At 43.4% G+C, this 21,193-nt stretch overlaps 1 protein-coding gene across 2 annotated transcripts in view; it reads left to right on the top strand.

Annotated features, from left to right (window-relative positions):
* Positions 1–21,193, top strand: part of ADAM12 (ADAM metallopeptidase domain 12) — a 335,212-nt gene that overhangs the window by 135,939 nt on the left and 178,080 nt on the right. The window lies entirely within an intron of this gene.

Below are 21,193 nucleotides of genomic sequence, written 5' to 3' on the forward strand. Positions count from 1 at the left end.
GGTTTTCAGATGAGGAAGCTGACTCACAGAGAGGATAAGGGATTCGCCCAAGGACACACAGCTAGAACTGGGGCCACACCCTAGGAACCTGCCAATTCAATTTCCTGTAAGACTTCAGAGGCCAATTACCCTGAACACGACGCTTTTTTACAAGTAAGAATGCTGTGTTGCAGAGATTTTCAAACCTGGAAAACTCTCTGCAAGCAAAAGCTTTCTGCAGAAACCCAGAATATGCAATCAGTAATCCTGGGGGCTGGGTGCCTGTGAGCTGTCCCTCTAATTGAGTGCCAGCCCCCTTCTTTAGAGGATAACAGTGCCCACGATTCCATGTAAGGCGTATGTTTCCATGTGCCAGCTAGCCAGCATCACCGCTCAAAAGAGGCTACGTTCAGCTGCTGAGGACCTCAGGAGACAGCCCTCTGGAGAGAGGGACTTCCAATGGACAGTGGGGCCACCCACTGGGTGGTCCAGGACAAGATGCCCTCTTAAGACCCAGTCTGGCTTTGTGGTTCTGCAGGTCTGTGTGTGTTCAGTGATTCAGAGGTAAATGTTGGCATCAAGATGAGTCAAGATGCTGCTGTTTATCACTTTTGATTTGTGACAGCTTGGGTAACTGGGCGTCTCTTTAACATAATAGAGTTTCATAGCGCCCAGCTCAGCTCACTTACTCTCTGGGGAGAATGAGGGAGATCTAATCTCCTGGGCAAAAGGGGAGTTGCAGGTCCCCGAATTTCACACCTGCCTCCCATTCTCCTGTGACAGATTGCGGACCTCTCTCCTCTCCCTGTTGGATGTGAACGATGAGCAGCAACTTGCCGGCCAAATTCCTTTTCCTTAAGTGAGAGAGAAAAGACAGATGGCGAAGAGTTTATTTTAGGTATTTTAACCTTGTCCACATGTTATAACATTATAAAAAGAGTGGAAACTGGCGGATATTAAAATCACCCATAATCCAATAACTTAAGCATAATAATTGTTGTTTTATATGTCCCCTTCAGAACTTTTATACATGTATGTGTTACATCATAATGTCAACATGACTTGCATCCTTCTCTTTTTTTTTTAATGTACCATATGCATTTTCCACGTTGCTGCCTAATCCTCAAAACCACAGCCTTTAGTCCCTGAGAACTAGTGCATTGAGTGCATTTGCCATGTATTTGAGCTATTCCTCTGTTGCTGGGCATCTGGGTGTGTCTAGTTTTTATAATATTATAAACCACACTGGGAAAAGCATCATTGTTACACAGCCCTGCGGGACTGTGCACTGTTTCCGTGAGACAGAGCGCAGGTAGTATGTGGGGATTGGGCACGAAAGGTTCTGGATGTGTTTTGTCAAATTGCTTTCCATGGGGCTGTGTGAGTGTCCACACGCCCCGAGATATGGAGAACCTCTCTTTCATTCCATAAAGGGGTGAGATCAGAATGTGTTCTGGAAGCCTCTGGGCCTCAGTGACCTGCTGGAGATGAATGATCAGAGCGGCTGCTTTCCCTGCCTGAGGCACTGATCACAGTGAGCTGAGAAGGCTCACCCAGGAACCAGCAGGAGCCCCCGGGGCACGGGCCTGAAGCTGCTGGGCGTGGATGCTGCATCCCAGACTTGCATCAGGGAAGGAGCAGCTCCCAACCCTTGGCAGTTACGTGCCTCCTTTCTGACTGCTCAGGTTAGGTAAGGCTTTCAAAGCCAATAGTTTTGTAAGTGGAGGAAGGGAAGATATTAGGGTTGCCAGTTTTAGCAAACACAAAAACAGGTGCCCACTTAAACCTGAATTTCAGATAAGGAATAATTTTTTATAAGTATGTCCCAAATAGTGCATGAGACATACTTATGCTAAAACGATTATTCATTGTTTATATGAACTGCAAATTTAACTTGGTGTCCTGTGTTTTATCCGGCAGCCCTATCCGGGCATGACGAACTTGGTGTCCTCATTCAGGGTGAGGGCTGCCTGGCCTTGGACTAGTTTTGTGTTTCCAACTGCTGTTCCCTCAGCTGGACAAAAGACACTGTATTCACACTCACCTTCAGAGAGTGTTGTAAAGTGGTCGGTGCTAGCAAGTACTCAATAAATTTACAACTGCTGTTGCTATCACGAGAAGGAGAGCCCAGTTCTTTAGAATTAACTGAACTCCAGTCGTGTCTCCAGTAGCTATGCGGAGATACAGTCTGTTTCCCCCGAAGGGCTGATTGACTCTGTGGGCGTGCCCCATCCCCCAAGGAGATCTGTTGGCGTCCTCCTGCGTTGTCTTGGTTTCTGCTAAGGTTCGGTGACTTCCCACATGGTATGGTAAGGTGCTATTTATTACTGAATTCCAGAATTATCCAGCTCCTGGCTCTCCATTTGTTCCCCTAATTTCTAAATCCCAGTGGCCTAGTTCTGATAAATATGGTCCAGGTCAATTCCTGTTGAGTATCCAATTCAATGCAAAACCCCTGCTTCCTATTTTCCTTACAAACTGACAATTATTTGTCAATTACCTAGAGTTGCCTGATAATCACAACAAGAGAGTCTATCAAAAAAAACTTGTTTTAAAAATAGGTGGAGGGGCTGGCCCAGTGGCTCAGAGGTTAAGTTTGCACGTTCTGCTTTTGCAGCCCAAGGTTCCCCAGTTCAGATCCTGGATGCAGATCTAGGCACTGCTTATCAAGCCATGCTGTGGCAGGCGTCCCACATATAAAGTAGAGGAAGATGGGCACGGATGTTAGCTCAGGGCCAGTCTTCCTCAGCACAAAGAGGAGGATTGGTGGCAGATGTTTGCTCATGGCTAATCTTGTCAAAAAAAAAAAAAAAAAGGTGGAGTTGGGGCTGGGCTTGTGGTATAGTGGTTAAGTTCTTGCACTCAGCTTCAGCAGCCTAGAGTTCATAGGTTCAGATCCTGGGCACAGACCTACACACTGCTCATCTAGCCATGCTGTGGCAGTGTCCCACATACAAAATAGAGGAAGATTGGCATGGATGTTAGCTCAGCAGCAATCTTCCTCAAGTGAAAAGAGAAAGACTGGCAACAGATGTCAGTGCAGGGTCAATCTTCCTCACCGAAAAAAGAATAAATAAATAAATAAAATGCTGATCTTAAAAAAATTTTTTTTAACAATAAAATAAAAATAGGTGGAGTTAATGAATGTACCAAACCTGCTAAATTAATGGTTTAATTGGATCACCAAAATTTACTGATTGTCTCACGGAATCTAAACCTACATGAGAAGAGACACCTTCTAGACACAGCAGTGTGTCTATTTCAGTCATAAGCTATTATATTTGGCTAAGGTCACTTAACTGTAAGGATTTTCACTAGACTCCTCTGAATTGTTAAAATGTAGTATTGTAGTAACACTTACGACTGGATTTATGGACATTCCTTTTCTCCATAAAACATGGACATTATGTAGCTCTGCCTATCTTTAAAAAAAAAAAAGGAAGGAAGGAAAACACATATCGGTGTTTATGTTGCACAGAACTAAAGAGATGAATATACGTCCAGATTAGCAAAGGTTCCCATGGGGAGGAAAGGTGTGGGTGATGTGACTGCCATAGTGATGGTTCGGTCTGAGCAGGGTCTCCCCCAAAGAAGTCACCAGGACAGGCACACAGGGCATCAAGGCCAGCTGCAGCGGGCCCTGATCTCACCAGCACAGCATCGTTGCGGCCTGGCATCTGGAGGAATAAATCATTTGGAGTCTTGTGGCAATGGCTTTGCTTTTGTTTTTCTTCTTTTTCATTTAAAGGCAGCCCCACATAGGTTGAACCATGTGGTCGTACAATTGTGGAGGAAAGTGCATGGGTTCTGGAGTTTTCCATACCTGGTTACCACATCCTCGCCCTGTTGCTTACTACCTACAACCTCTGCACCTCATTTTCCTCACCTGTAAATGTGGGATCACATTTCCTTGCAGGATTGGAAGGACTGAGTATAATGACTATAAAGCATCGGGCACAAAGCCAGCCATGGGCAGGTGTGCAATTGACTGGAAGCACTGATATCAGTGTTTATTGCAAATATCTACTCACTTTCACTCAAACTTCTCTACAGATGCTAATTTGGCAGATGCCATTCTCATCCTAATGACACATAAGAAATGGGACAGACCAGTACATTCTCCCTGAGAAGGGTTTGTTTCTGGGGGTGGCTTTTGTATTCAACCAAACATTGACAGAGGAAACACCAAGCCAATACAGGTCCAGTGCTGTGGGCTGAAGGAGCGAGGGCTCCAGCGAGGCACCCACTGGCGAGGGGGCCTTCATGCCCCTTCTGTAGGACCTGTTCCTGGACTCCTTCACAGAGCCTGAGAGCTTTGTGTCTGTGCTGTTTCTTCTAACAGACCTGAAACACCAAGATCCACAGTGTATCTCTTATTGACTGGGAGTCTGCCCCTAGGAGAGCCAATCTTTGGGGTTAGTTCGAAGCCCAGCTCTTCTGTTTACTAGCTGTGTGACCTTGAGCCAGCCTCTGTTTTCCTGTCTGTAAAATGGGATAATAATACCTGTCTCAGTGGGAAGATGCAGAATTAGGCAGATGACATCGTTAAGGCGACTATATGTCCAGGTTTGTTGGGACGGTCAAGTTTATGTCTATTATGAGGGCATGTTTACTAATAGTGTCCCTTTTCACTCTCAGAGGTGTCCCAATTTGGATGACGGCCACCCTGAATACACAGATATCCAGCAATTGTATTCGGTTCGGTTGTTGATAGTGACGGATGATCATAATCACAATAATGTCGCGGTTACTGTTAGCAGCTCAGTAGAACTGAATTACATAAAATGAAAACAAAAATCCTCTTTTATATTATGCTTCCATGCAATTAAAAACTTCTCATTTTTCTTATTAGACAATATCATAATTTATATGGATCAAAAAATGTGCCCAATACATAATCTTTTACTATTTTCCTATGATAGCTTCATAGATTTCGGTATTTGTTTTTCTTCCTGTAGGAACCTGTGAGACTGGTTATTTTTTTCTTAGTAACCGTTGCTCTCTTCTGGATAAAGTTTAGTACATCTTTTTAAAGATCACATGTATTTAAGATATTCATTAAGTAGCTAAAGTTTAGCCTTTTATAGCCATTATTATAAATAAGTCATTCATCTTATTCAGTCTTCTCCGTTGTAAAGATATTTTTACTTACTGTCATTATTTTATTAAGCTCCTCTAACATATCAGGGTTTGTTTGCTAACACTGCTGAGTCTTGAGGTCAGAGACTGAAAGTTGAGCACCAAGAGAACAGAGAAAAACAGAAAAACCTTCTCCTTAATTGTCATGTGGAATTTCAGGTAAAACCACAGTATATGGGAAGTTATGGGGAAGAGGCACCGAGGACTGAAGATTCAGGCTGTGCATGTAGATGAGGACTAGATCCCCTTTGGGGACATTTCAAGGATCATCTTTCAAAATCTGGAATTCTCTCTTTGGCCCAAGGCAGTGTCCTCTGGCCCCCTGCCAGGGTCACCCAGCGACATGGCTGAGTTCCAGGAAGGACGGGAGGCTGCCTCCCTGACCTGCTCAGCCCTCGGGTTTTTTGATATATGGTCAACATTCCGAATGGTCGAAACCAAAGGCATCGTTAATAAAAGACGAGTCTGAAGTAACATTTGAAGCGGTGTGATACATTTCACATTACAGTAGAAAGAGAAGATTTATCATCGTGGAGGATAAGCCCTTTTCCTGGAGTTACTCAGGCCTAACAGTTTCTTGAGGCTGAAACAAAAGGTCTGTCACAAGCTGTGATTTATGTAGAAAGCTCTGATGGAACACATCTTGTTAAAGGCGAAATGGAGAGCTTTCGAGTTAGGTCACAGTTGGGAAACAAATGGCTCGGCCTCAACAGGCCGACTGGTGCTTGCATAGAGTCTGTTTTTTAATCTTTATGGGAATTCTTTTACCTTCGGAGTGGGCTTTACTGTTGTAGGCAAGGCCATAGCTTGTCCTCTTTGGGCAGAGCCAAGCTTTCTCTCCCCAGTCCCCATCCCACCTTTTTGCACAGAGTAGCCATTTGAATCCTGGTGGGATGGGGGAAGCCTTGGAGTCCTTGCAGGACAAATTAAGACAAGTCTGTACAGGATGCATCGGTACGTGATTTGAGAAATTTCACTATCTTCTCTCTAATCACGCAAACCATTTTAAAAGAAGCAAACCGTAAACAAATATTTTAACACCAAACAGCAAAGCAAGCACGAAAAAAGGGAAAACAAGGGCTGAAATCAAGTGACCTGGGAGAGCGGATACTGTGGCCTCCTTCGGGTGGGGTCACATCTGAGGCAGTAACGCAGATGTCCTGATGGAATGTCAGCGAGAGGACTTCAGCCAGAAAACCAGGGCAGCTCATGAGCTCTCACTAGTCAAAATATTGATGTGTTCATGGATACTGTGACCCTTGGCTAACACACCTGACTTTTTGTACTGTTTACACAAGCACTTAAAACTGTGGTTGTGCTGGGGGTGACCAGTAGATAATTTGCTTTCACTAGCACAGACTCTGCTTGTGAAAAATGGTCTCTTTTTCTTTGTGGGCTTGAGTTTCACATTGGAGCTGAGTCCTTGTCATCTTCCCTTTGAGTCCTGTCCCCGCCTGGGGCAGCACAGTGCTTCTGATGGGCGTGCCTTCTCTCTTGGTCGCTCCCGAGTTTACTGAGCATGTGTCAGCTGTTCCCAAAGCCCCGGTCCTTAGTCAACCCACTCTCCGCAGTCATTCCCACGTAGTCCCCAGAATCTAAGCGCCACAGTCAATTGCTTCGTTACGTGCTACGATTTCAGTGGCCCTGAGCTGAACTGCCCACTGCTCGAGGGGAAGGCCCTGTCCTGTGATTTTTCCACGTATTTAACACAGATTTAAACACAGAGTTGATGGAAGGAGAAGGAGGGGGCAGCTGGAGCCAGGGAAAGAGATATGCAACATGGGATTCTCCCTGAGCCAGAGCTAGCACCGCTCCCATTACCCTCCAGCCAGCAGTGTTGTGGGTAGTGTCATCCCTGTGTCCCCCTGGGGAGGCTGAGGATCAGAAAGGGGAAGGCACTCACTGGAGTTGGACAGCCCAAACTGCTGGTAGTAGGGTGACATTTGGATGCAGGTGGCCTGGAACCATAGCTGAGTGCCACACAGCCCTGCACTGAAGGCATGGGTCGGGGTGGTAAACTCAGGGTCCAGGGGAGGCTGGCCTGAGCTGGCCTGTTTCGGAAGGGCAGGACACGTCGGGCTGGACAGACAGACGGTGTGGTCAGACAAGCTAGAGGACCTCCAAGTTCAGGCCCAGGAGTTTGGACCAGGTGCATGTGAGAGGGGGTGTAGAGAAGGGTTTTGAGCAGGAAAGTAGCCCAGTGAGAGTTCCAGGCCAACTCACACAGCAGGTGAGAGTTGGCAAGATGAGGAAAAGGGATAAGAAGTGGAGGCTGGGGGACCCGCGGAAGAGCAGTGCCTTCATCCATGCAACAGCCACGGAAAGTGGGTTAATGGCCTGTGGCAGGGCTTAGGGTCCCATTGCAGGCAGTTTGCTATTCCAGGACCAAAAATAGTCTATGCATGGCCACCTGCATTCAACCAGGAGTCCAAGGTGAGTCATGAAAATCATTGACATTCGTCCCCAATACATTTGCTCCTGTCAGTGGCCTATTCTTCATTAATAGTGCTTTTGTTTTAAAGTAACAAAAGAAACTCAATCACTACAAAAGGGGGTTGTGAATAAGTGAATCTTCTTATGATTGCCCACCCCCAGACCCTCCAGAACCTCTCAGAGGCAACCACTGTTTCCAGGCCCTCATATACTTTTCCAGAGACAATCCATGTATATATTAACACATCGGGGTACTGTTAGTACTATTGATAATGATGATGGGGAAGAGACTAGCAGCCAATAGTTACATAATGTTGACTGTATGTCAGGCACCATTCTAAGTGCCTTACAAATATTTTCTCATAGGAACCCCCCACAGCATCCCTACATGGTAGGAACTATTACCATCCCCCTATTTTACAGATGAGGAAACAGAGGAGGGAGTGACCTCTTTAAGTGACGCAGCTAATGGAGGGCAGAGCTGGGACGGACCTGCCTGATGCTGGTCCTCCTGCATGTGGCTTCTTGAGTGTACTCACCTGCTGGCAGGCGGGATCAGCTGCCCTCTTCCACCTCATGGTTTTGGTGTCTGTGCAGAATGTCGTGAGTTGGATGAACCCGAATTCATCTAACCAGCTTCTTGCTGATGGGCACTTAGGTTGTTTCCAGTCTTCTGGTTTCACTATATTTTTGAAGTGATTTATTAGGTCAAGTCATAAAACTGGACTTTAGTAGTCACTACATTATTTTCCTAAGAGCGGTAACGAGACCTCTGTGAAGCTGCTTATCACCTTACCTGGAGTTCACCTCAGTTCAGAAGGCTGGTTTTTAAAAGAAGGAAACAGTTTTAATTTGCTTTTGCTATGTCCGTGGAAGGTCAAGGCAACAGATGGTCTCTGCTTTGAGGGGTGAGCCAGCAAGAGCTCCTTTTAGTGTTTTGGCAGGGGAAATTTTAAGAACATTGTTGAAATACCCTCCTGGTGCCTGCTTCCAACTGAATGCTTTTGGCATCCTGGAAGCTTTTCAAAATATGGGTTATCAATCACAACAATAATTAGTTTTAGTCATGTGGAGATTTAATATTAAGAATAAATATTGTTTTATGTCAGTGGGTAATTTAGTCTGTGGTAGAGAAAATGTTTGAGTGTATGCAGTGGGTGGTTTATTTATTTCCATGAGTTGATAAAGTCTAGCATATCATTTCACAAAGTCCTGTTGAAACAAATGCTCCGTCAATTATTGGTTGATTTTTTTTTTCTGCCTGTCTTCCTGACACACTCACTTAAGAATCAGTGATATTCAACAAATTCCCTCTGGCCACTTAATTGGGCCTCATCTCTGAAATGTCCTAGTGTGAAATTAGATAAAGGAAGTGTGTTCTTTTTGAAAAACAAAACATATACACATCACGTTATATACAATCTAAGATTGTACTGTCAAGTAAGAAAAATAACCTATAGCATTTTATTGTTTATAAAATTCTGGTTTATAATACCTTGGCCAGAACACAAATGTTTCCATATTTAGTAGATCTCTGAGCTTAGCCCACCTCTAAAATAATGGATACATTCCTTCTACAAGTATTTATCAAGTGCCTGTTATCTGCTAGACACTGAAGGAAAAAAAATGGTGAGCAAAACGTGAATCTTGTGGAGCTTTGTGGAGTGGGGATAAGATCTGAGGTGTGTTTAAAAAAGATCCCTCCCAAATTTAAAAATGTAGACAAAGAGAACAGATTAGTGGCTACCAGGGGAAAGGTGGGGTGGGGGGTGGGCACAAAGGGTGAGTCGTGCACCTACAACACGAATGACAAACGTTAATGTACAACTGACATTTCACAAGATTGTAACCTATCATTAACTCAATAAAAAAAAAAAGATCCCTCCCACAGTTCTATGAATGTACTAAAAAAACCATTGAGTGAATTTTATGGTTTGTGAATTATATATTAATAATTCTGTTACTAAAAAAAAAAAACCCCTGTGGGTGCCTAAGGGCAAATACACAGGCATCTTGGTGGGACTGAGCTCAGAGGTCCAAATGCATCCTTAAGTATTTGTTCATGACCAAAGAGGAAAAGTCCTTTGCCTACTATTGCAATAAAATTGAAAAGAATTGATCTCTCCATAATCAAAGCTGCTCTTTTAATTAAATTCAAAAGAATCCAAATGCTTATGTTTAAGAGAAAACTATATCGGTCACTGAGAAGGACAAAATTAGATTAGCAGACCTAGAGCAAGATCTGGTAGCACATGTGAAACCAGGACAGCACAGCTTTCTTCAAATACACAGAAAGAGAACGGATTCGCCTAAACAAAACAAAACAAAACAAAAGAGGAGAGAAGAGCTGCCACTTAACTCTCCATCCTTAATTTTATTTGCTTTTGGAGATTGTTACCAAAAGATGAACTAATGTTTAATCAAGATAAATATACTTTAGTTTTTCATAAAACTGGGAGATGTGACACAAGGACATTCAGAATATATCTTTTATTCCTCAGTTCAAGATAAAGTTGGCAGAATTTGGTCACTAGGAAAATGGCAGCATCCCGATCATTATTAGAACAAGCGTTTTTTTTTTCACAAGTCTCATAAATGAACCCAAGCTGTGTTGCTTCAATACTGACACCATACTCTGAGAGTGAATTTTCACATCTGTGTGTGGAACTGTTTTTCAAGTCAGTGGATGAGCATGCATAAACAAGGAGAAAATCTCATTTAGAAAATAGGGCTCTATGCCTGATTCTTCATCAACAGGGCAGAGCCAGGCTGTCGAGCTGCAGCGCGGCAGGGGCTGGGAGCGCATGGAACCTAAGCTCCATCTCCTGGGGCGATAATTAAGTGCTAGATAATTCCTTATTCCTTTCCTGTCACCTAAATTCTGCATTCTATCTGGGCTTCACAACTGCTCCAGCCCAAGACTATTGTTTGGTCTGATTTGTTTCAAGTAACAGAAAACCCTACTCGAAATAGCTTATGTACAAAGGGTCTTCATCAGCTCACGCCATCTCCCTTGCTCTGTACTTTCCTTTCTGTGGGATTCATTATTCATCTGCATCTGTCCACAGGAAGCACAGATGGCTATTGGCAGGTCCAGGCTCTCAGGATCTTAGGTTCCCTCTCCCTTGAGAAAATGCGAACTCTCTTTCCCAGTCTCTGTGGCAGTCACTAAAGGAAGAAGAGCTTAAGTGAGGCACCCATCACTTGAGGACCAATCGCTGAGCCCAGGAGGGTGCGGTACCCTACCTGGCTAACCTGGGGAACATGTCCCGAGTCAGGAACACTTCTAACTCCAAATGACCATCAACCGTTGGCTAGAAGATAAGTCAACCACCCCCCATTTCACCCCATAAGTGGTGGTAGAGAGGGAACAAGATCATAGCAATAGACCCTTCCATTTGTGAAAGGAGCAGGGGAGGAAACACATCTCAGGCAAGTTTGGAGGCAGTTATTTGCTGTCACAGGGATGGGTTCTCTTCACCTAGCCAGTGTGCCTTCTGAGGAATCAGCCCCATCTTCAGTCTCTCCATGGCATCTCCTCTGGCAGCCTTATGTGTGCCCCATGTGGTTGCAAATGGCAGAAGCAGCTTGCGATGCCACAGGCCCTCAACAGGAGAAAAGAGAGGAAGTTCCTTACATTACACTGGCCTGAATAAGACCAAGACCCACCGTTGGTGGAGTTGATTCCACCAAACCACAAAGAAAAGGGCGGTTACCCAAAGGAAAATATGGGGCTACTGGCAGAACACAGGGACCAGAGCGCCACCTACCTGGAAGTCACCAAAAATGCCCACCACTACCTTTCTATGATCTCCCAGGCTATCGGACCTCTCATGGGTTTCCTCCCTCCCTGTCAACCTACCCCTGATGTCCAGAAAAGCCCTAACTCCGGATCAACACAGCCCTCTGCTCTCTCCCTCTGCCTCTCAAGGTGTAGAGCGCTGGTGGAGAGAAATCTCTTCCCCCTGTGCAGATAACCATAACTCATCCCTGGCTCCCTGTCACCTCTGCTGAGCAGGGCTCCCTGGTGACTGCCCTCATGTTCTCCTAGTCATCAGGTCCCATTCCAGTCATTTCAAACATTGCTCTCCTCTACCACCTGCTTCATTTGACTCTTTTATTCAACCTTGAGGAGAGACTTACCCACACATCCTGTCAGCCAGAGCGTCTTCCAGGCTGTTCTCCCTTTTGCCCCTCCACCCACCCCACTCCATCACACATTGCTTTTCCCATTTGGTGTCTGGCATGCCATGTGGTCATTGACTCGATACTGGACTTGGACGTGATGAGGCCAGGTGTTAGGTGAGTCACATGGGGCTGGAACCCAGGGCAGGAAGGAAGGAATTACTGTAGATACTGCCTCTTCCTCTTGGGCTGAGGACTTTTGAATATAAATGCAATAATGTTTGTAAAGCACCCATCACAGACCGTGATGCAGAGCAAAGTGTCAGTCAACAGAAGCTGCTGTTATCCAGCATTGTCATGTGCTATTTCTGGAAGGATGAAGTGGAGTTCAACAAGCAGAGATGAAGGGAAAGACCTTCCCCAGAGCAGGTCAGCCAGGAAGAAGCCAGCAGGCATGGCGGAGAAGGGGAGAGAGGACATTCCGCAATCGAGTTGACTGTTGCACCCAGGAAATACTGAGAATCAAGCCTGTGAGTTAAGTTAGTATCTGGAGAATCTCAAGATGTAGTTACGTGATTTTGCATTAATAAAGCATAAAGGAGAATAAGTTACATGCGCATTATTTTTAGTAGAATATCCCTAGTGAAGTTGAATGCTCACTAGAATAGTCAGCTATACTTTGAACTTTCATGGGTCCAGACCCCTAAATCTGTTGAATCATGTGTTCTGCTATTGAGTTCAATGCTAATTGGACTGGGAGCTGTATTAAAGGAAGAGTAAAGAGCTTCTGGTTTCATAAAATCTTTTTCTTGGATCCTGTATCCAGTATAATGGCATAGTCCTTATTTTGTCATCCTCTTCCTGTGAACTTCTTGAATAGCTGTTGACAGAATGCAGCTGAAATATCTGGATTCCTTTGATAATTATACGACCGCTATCTCAAACTCTCCAGTTTGTAAAATCTGACTGTTGCACTTGTCACAAAGGCATGACAAATCATCATATCATGATAAATCCTCATAAATTCTACATGGCAATGGGACACCCCAGTCATTTATTTCATCACCATCAATTATCCTTTTGAATTCGAAAGAATAGTCACTGCTTAAGACAGTTTTGTCTTTTATGCCAAGACAAGAAAGGAAGACTGTTGATCAGGTAATTTTTATTCATTTTTACCAGTTTGGAACAATTTACGTGTCCAGGAGAATTTTATGGAGGTATCCAGGAAATTTATACTCAAGGATGCTGCCGTAATAAAGATTTCAGAAGCTGAGTTATCTTTCCAGCCTCTTTATCAAGGTGTGAACAGCCTACATTTTCTGGAAGTAGCCATGAGAAGCAATTAAAGAATGAAAAATGGACCTCCTGCATTGATGGGATTTTGGTTCCCTGCCAGAATTCCCGACTGTGAATTGATGGTGTTCTTGCCTTTATAATTTCAGCTTTCACTGCTCTCTCACTGGTCTCAATTTGACAGCAGTATAATGAGTAATAGAGAAGTTTCATTTATTCTTGAAAAGAAACGTTCTGTCGTTTGACAATTCTCAGCGAATATTCTTAATGACAAGAAGTTGGCGCATAATTGAGGAAAAACTCGATTTGTATAGGCTAGGGGATGTGATTGCCAAGAAAGTCGTGGGAAGTAGCAGAGAAAAAATCTCTTCCTTTTTTTCTTCTCCCTTCTAAGCTGCTGTGAGAGTTTCCGATGAATAACATTCAGGGAAGTTTCTTCACCCCATTGGGCTTCACAGCTTTTTACTGCCACCGTCAGATGATCATTGTGGCTTAGGCTGTTCTCTTTCTGCCCAGTCTTCCTACGTTATGAGCTGCTGATTTCTTCTGTTTGCCTTTCGAGGTGTTGACTTTGTCCTCCAATAAACATGTGATGTATTTCCTGTTGGCTAGTCACCTATCATTTGAAAGCAAGGATAAATCGTATTTGATTTATTTCTCTTTATTGTAACTTCATTAAGAACTCCATGTACGGTGTGCCTCCCACGTTTTTTCGTTCTTGTGCGCGATTAGGTGTGAGTCTTCAGGAGCTCCGAGGGCCATCCAGCCAACCAAGAACTAGAGGCTGATGAAGCTAGGATAGGCTTCTGAAGCTCAACGCTGCTGACTTTTGCAGAAGAGGGGCTCATTCTTTGTCGAGAGGGGCTGTCCTCTGAATTGTAGGGTGTTTAGCAGCATTCCTGGCCTCCATCCACAATCTGCCCCCCAAGTTGTAACAACCAAAGATGTTTCCAGACATTACCATTGTCCCCTGGGGGGCAAAATAATCCCCAGTTGAGAACCATTGATTTAAAATAAGGAACTTTTATGGCAGCTTCTTCAAATCCCCCGGGATTTCCTTCCCTTATCTCAGTCAATTGATAGAAATATTTCTTCATCAGAGCGTCATAAGTTCCATACACAAAATACAATTCTGTGAGTAATGACTGTCTTTATTTAAAACATACATTACCAGAAAAAAATTAGAGAGATTATTGAAATACGTTAGTTCCGTGGAAGGCTAGCTGTCCACTATTTTTCCTTTTAGTGTTGTTCATGTTAAAACATACAAGGCTTTCTGTATATTTTTGTAACCTTATCTAACAATATATTCTGGAATTTAGTCTCTAATTCCTGAGGTTGATGATAAGGAGATGAGTGGAACAAGAATTTGAAAGAATATTGGCATTTGAGTATCCATTTAAATCACAGCAACTGTAATCTTCTTAGTATCAGTAAATAATCTAGAGTAATATAAACTTTGAAAGTTTTACAGAAATGTTAGATAGCCACAAAAGAAATTATATTTTAGTAACTAGTTGCTATGTGAGTCAGTATAATTAAAGTAGAAGCAGTCATATTTTCTATTGAGTTTATTATCGGTAGACAAGAGCCTACACAAAATCCTCAACACCAACAGCATCTCAGATGTGATGTGAGAAAATAATATTTGAAGTGCCCAGATGTATGTTGCTCTCTTCTTTGAGAATTATTCTTAAATGGTCATTTTAATGTAGTTTCACATAAAATATCTGACTTCAAATCGAGTTATAATTTGCATAATCTGTGCTATAGCACGACTCAGAAGGTAAGAAAAGACCCTAATGCATTAGTATTTCTTTCTTGTGAAATCACAAGTATGTCAACTCTGCTAATATTTTTGGAACCATGCAGCATTGCATTCTGCAGATAAAGGCATAATAAACCCTTCTCCCTTTTCTGTGTCCTTTCTCCCCATTCGTCTCTTTCTCCAAGCTTTCTAATCCAAGGTCATAAAATGTCCATCTGAAGTGACTTCCAGTTTATGTTCTTAGTCTTTGTTTTCCTTCCTCTGTATCTGCAGAAAATGGCAAAGCCTTCAGGAGAAAGAAAACCCACATACTGCAGCACACTTAGAACTTAGAGCATGCTTCTTGCATGCTTCTTTCTTTCAATGTTGTTATTAACCAGATAATCTTCTAATTGTTTAGTATTTGGTCTTAGCACATACAGACAAACATCCTGTAATAGAAAAAGATGTATTTTTTGACAGCAATTAGTGTGTTTGTCAATATTTGATATGAATATTCATGTTCCGGAAGCAGGAGACTGTGTTTCTCTTTATTCTTGTGATGTTATGATTAACTTAATTCCCTGGCTGAGTGTGAAGGAGTCAATGTTTTTACTTTAATGCCTATGTTTGAAAAAGTTTCCAAAATTGCATTAGTTTCTCCCTAGACCAGGTAGGAGAGTGTCCCAACTGAGGATAATTTAACATCCTCTTGCTGTTTTGGGATTTAGGGTCTTGAAGTCTCTCAGAGTCAGCATTTCTGTATGTTTGACAAGTACTTTTGGAAAAGGTAAGAAAGAAATTCAGTGTCCATGTACTAGTTCTATACATGGTGGTCAGAACTGGCAGGATGACCTTCTTTTCTTACACTCTACTTCCCCCAATAAAGAAAGTTTAACAACAACACCATTTCAGAGATTTCTGAGGTCCAGTTATTTGAGTTCGGGTTAGACACAGCTTTGCTGTACTCAAGGTAATTTGTTTAGATACTGCTGGGGAAAAAAATAGGCATTTCTCCAGACACATGAAGTCTTGCTGGGAAGGCTAGATGACAGCCTTCCCACCAAGATTTTTAGACTATGATGTGTTATCTTTTTTTGTGTGGATGAGTATACGCATTAGTGTACATTGTTGGAATTTACCCAGATTCCAGTGTTGTTTTTGCTCATAAAACTGATCATCTGGTGACCAGACTGTCTCAAATTTGGCTATCTCAAAATTTTGAAACTATCAACTCAACAAAAAATAAAAAAAGAATATCATCACAACATGCTGATCAGCATTTCCCAAGCAGTAACTTGTTATGCATATTCTAGGATATGCCAAAGAGAGTCAAAGTGACAGGAGGACAGAGATACAAGGAGTTTGCAAAATCTGAGACAAGACGTCTTAGCCTGGGTTTTGTCTTCACTTCTGGAAAATATAGCATGAGTTCGCATTTCACCTACACGATGCCAGGTGTCCACTTGATCTATGGAAGCCTGTCTCTTTCAAAAGGACTTTCTATGTGAAGGACAGGCCATGTTTAACAAATGTGCTGATGCCGCATTAGTATGGGTTGAACTGAGCCTCGAGAAACAGTAACAAGTCAATGGATGTGGGTGGTCCCATTCATTTCAGGTTTTACAACTATTACTAACATTAAATTAAATCTTTAGCTATCCTATATAAGTGAGTTCTGTGATTAAACTAATTAAACTTAAGAAGAATGAAGTAGTCCCAAAGTACCTAGGGTTTCTTTCTTTTCTATGTAGTCAGAATTCTTCTGGTTGTTAAGTGACAGAAAACCAACTCAAACTGCTTAGTGAAACGCTAAAGAAGTTTTGCACCACATTGCTGGAAGCAAGGTACAACTTTCTTCAGGCATGGCTGGGGGCCGGGGGCTCAGAATGTCATCAGGACGCTCTCTCTCTGGCTGTCTCTTGGTCAGGCTGTCTTGCTATGATGATCAAGAAGGCTTTCAGCGTTCTCAGACTCATATACTCTCAGCTTTGGAACCACAGGTGAAAGATACCGTCTTTCCCGGGAAGCTACAGCAAAGTCTTGAGGTAGTCCACTTGGCCTGGCTTTCATCATGTACCTGTCTCTAAACCAATCACCATGGCTAGGAAACTGCGCTTACTCTGGCCAGACTTGGTTTTCATGTCAATTCCTGTGACTGTCGGTGGGGTCAGACCATCCTAATCCACTGATAATAGAGTGTCCACAGGAGTGCAGGGTTAGGTTGCTGGATAGAAGGAGGGGGAAAATGACTGGAACAGCAGTGGTGGAAGTGTAGAAATAGAATCTGGATAAGATACATCTAAAAGATATTCAACACACTTATTTAAAATCTATAATATAGGAGGCTCTTTCCTAGGAAGTCTAGAAGATATCAAAAGCATAAGAAATAGTTCCTGTCCTTTGGGAGCTTGCATCCTAGTGAATTCATTCAACAAACATTTATGGAGCCCCTGTGATTAGTTTGCATTTCTGAACATATATTTAACCATACCAGGCTCTGTGCTGGGTGCTGGTTATACAGTGGTAGTGAGAAAAACCAGTCCAGTCCCTGCCTTCGTCGAGTTTGGACTCCATGAGGCCGGGGACAGGAGGTGGGGGCAGGGACTAGAGGTAGCTTCCTGTGTGGGGCACTGATCACAGAGAGAAATCACATGGTCCCACCCTCCAGGCCGGTGTTTCTCAGACATTAATGTGCATCCCCAAAGTAGGGTCCCAGGGCCCGCAGCATCAGCATCTCCTGGGAGCTTGTTAATGCAGATCAGGCTACACTAACACTGTGCTGCTGAGTCCATTTTCACAAGATCCTTAGATGATCCATGTGCACCATAAAGTTTAGGAGGCTCTGGTCTAGGTCACTGGTTGGCCAACAAGGACCCCTGTGCCAAATCCACCTGTTGTTATAAAGTTTTATTGAAACGTAGCCATGCCCATTCACTTATGGATTGTCTATGACTGCTTTGACACTACCAGGGCCGAGTAGGGCAGGGGTGGCAAAGGCTGTATGGCCTGCAAAGTGTAAAATATTTTCTGTCTGGCCCCTCACAGAGATTTGCTGACCCCTGCTCTAATAGGTAAGATAAAGTCGTAAGCAGGGCCAACTTCATGAGTGTGCAACCGCATGGTCACACGGAACCCCACGCTTAGAAGGGCCGTGTGGTCAGGTCAGTGCTCTGCTGTTGCTGTCTTGAAATTCTTAATGATTTATGAGTGAGGGGCACTGCATTTTCCTCTGTACTGGGAGCCACAAGCTATATAGCTGGTCCTGCTGGCAAGCAAAAAATCAAATTAGCTGAGTGAGTCTGAGCCACATGTGTGCACAGGGCACCGGGGAAGGAGCAACTAGCCTGCCCCACAGGACTGGATGAGGCTCCCTTGAGTCCGTCACTGACTAAGCCTTGAGGGATGAGAGGGGTTTTCCAGAGGGCCCTCGCACGGGGAGACAGGGCATAAAGGGAGTGTATGCTTTCCAGTGTGAGTAATAGAGTACCCAACCCAAAGTGGCTTCAAAACAGTGAGAAGTGTACTATCTCACGTAAACAGTCATCCAGAAATGGCATTTCTAGGCTTGGTTCATTCAGCAGCTGAGCGCCACTAGCGCTCTGCGGCAGTCGCTCTGATTCTCTGGGCTTTTTCCTCCTAATCACTGGTGATAGTTCAGTTCCAAGTGTCACACCTTCTCCCAACACTGTCTAACTGTAAAAAAAAAAAAAAAGAAGAAGAAGAAGGAGACATGTTTCCTCCCTTGCATTGCTCTTTCCATTAGGGAAGGAAACCTTTCCAGAAAGCTCCCCAGCAGACCCATGGACCAGGCTTGTTTCACAGGAGCATGGAGATGGACCATTCTGAGCCTCAGTGATGGGAGGTACCTCTGCCATGAGGAGGAGGGGCTGGGACCAATAGCAAGAGGCTCGGCAGCGGAGCCGACCATCACAGGTGGTACTGCAGTGGCTTCTTCTATTGCAAAGACCTCATTGTAGGATTCCTTCAACCCCTGGGTAAAGCCCTGATGGTGTTAAAAAGATGACTTAGTTCACACAGACAAATCTGATTGACTTGACTTTTCCAGGAACACATCTGCCACAGAAAGGAAGGTCCCTCAGGAACAGCTAAGCTCCCAAGAGAGGGCTGGGGCATCACACGGTGCCCATGGGTCACGCCCTCCTATTGCCCAAAATGATGAAGACATTTTTTAAGTGCTGCTGATCAGCTTCTGAGGAATCTGTGGGAGTGGGGAGGAAAATTGTACCTGGAAAGATATTTGGTCAGATCCTGTCAGATAAGTAAAGGATATTCAGGCTATGTTTGGGAAACATGCTTTCTCATCTAAAAATTGAATGGCTCTTCAGGAAAACAGTATTTGATGCTTTGATAGAGTTTGTGCCCAAATCATTTTCCTCACTGACTTCTGTGTTTCCGCATGTTTATGTTTCTATATTTGTTCAATAAAGAACGTCTGAAATCTGTAAAACATAATTTTTCTTGGCTAAAGCACCTACATTCCATACAGGAATTCCACTACACTTTCTTTTTATAAAATAAAGTTAAAACGTCTGTTGCAGTATTTACCTTAAATATGATTTTAGTTGCAATTGAACTGAGGTATTTTTTCCTCCCTCAAACTGTAATTCTTTTGAATGGATGTTGGTAGGGTGGCTTATAGCATTAATATACATATCAAAGAAAGAATGCTTTCTAGTTCCTCATATAAAATCACTACTGTGATTCTTACAGATTAAAGAAAATTTATACTCTTGTTAGGTATCAATGTAAGAAACTTTCAATTTAGAAATGAATGTTCTGCATGGGTTTTACCATATTAGCAACCTGCCTGTCAAAACCTCCATCCTTCCATTCCCCTTGCTAAGTTCTTACCTGATTAAAACTAGATACCGCTGAGTACCTAAACTTGCACAAAAGATGTCCAGTTAAAGACGTCACAGGGAAAGAACCATTCGACTAAGACATTTGGAAGTGGTGATTTACCATGGCACATTTAAAAGGGACCAGGACGAAAGTCTGTACATGATTCTGCTGTATTCTACTGTCTGCAACAACGTGAAACCAAAGAAAAAGGTCTTAAATGGAGACATGTTTTTCCTTTCAATGGTTTGAGGATTGAGTCTCAATTTAACCTTTGGAGAAATGTTAGAACAGTATTTCGGAGACACCTGGGTACGTGAACCCCCTCCAGTAATTTGGGGACCTTATATGACTTGAAGCCACTTGAATTCTGTGGACACTCAGCTGATGAGAATTCTGCTGAAGCAAAGTGCCTTTCGCTTCTCGGCCCCAGCCGAATTGCATGTTGTGAGTAGCTTGTATTTTTAGTTGAAGGTTTTGCTTTGGAATTCAACTGCAATTTTACTCTCATTGTCATCTTAAATCTGTAATTTTGAGAGAAACTTTTTAAAAATATCTTCTCTCCACTATAGCAATTATTCTGACTGGAGAGTGACCTTTATATTCTTCTGGTGAAAAAAGAGAGAGAAAGGGGGCAGAAGAAATAGAGCACTTTGGGGTTTTTCAAGCCCTCGGATTATAGGGTGGGACACCTCAAAATGAAAAAGGAAGATTTTCAGACTTTGTAATGTCATTGGATAGTCATTCAATTTATACAAAATTACAGTTCAGTGAACTTTAGGGAGGGCCAAAAGAGGTAAAAGTGGCAATAATCAGAAAGGCCAAAATCTGGAATCAATTAAATGAAAACAAATTAACCAACAATTATGGAATGGCTTGTTTGTTTTTCTAAAGATCTTGAAATAAAGCAAAAGTTCTCCACAGGTACTAATAGTTATAAACCCATGTGAATGCATTTGGGAGCCGAATTTCTCCACATGGAGTAGATCTCTAGCCGAAAAGAAAAGTTATGATTTACCATGGCACATTTCCAGAGGGAACAAATATGGAAGGCCAGGAGGCCTGGCCTCTGCTGCTTACGTACCATATGAATTGTCCACTTCTCCACTGGATGAGTTCTGTCGTTACAAACACAGAGGGCCACCCATCCTTCTCCTGGACATCCTTTGTGTTAGTTACATAATGGCTGAACCAACTTAGCTGCCGCGCACCCACAGGTCTCTACCACGGCCCTGGTCCAGCTCACTGAAGCAGCGTTGTCTCTCTTGGTCTGTCTTTACATCGATGGAAGCCCCCTTGGCTCTCTGGATCTTAACCATTTCTCTCTCCTTTTCTCCGCTCGGCTGTCACGTCTCCAAGTCTTGCTGATTTGCTATGAGAGCAGTTTCTCGGGTCTGTCCCTGGTTGTTATGTCCAGGTCTTTGTCCTGCTCTGCCATGCACAGCCCCACGGTTATTCATTTCCCAGGGCTGTCATGACAAAGTACCACAAATTGGTACTTTGTTTAAAATAACAGAAATTTATTCTCTCGCCGTTCTGGAGGCCAGAAGTCTGACATCAAGGACTTTGATCTCTGTAGGCCTGCGCTCCCTCTGAAGGCCCTGGGGAGGA

The sequence above is a fragment of the Equus przewalskii genome, chromosome 1 (genome assembly GCF_037783145.1).
Source record: "Equus przewalskii isolate Varuska chromosome 1, EquPr2, whole genome shotgun sequence".
NCBI lineage: Eukaryota > Metazoa > Chordata > Mammalia > Perissodactyla > Equidae > Equus > Equus przewalskii.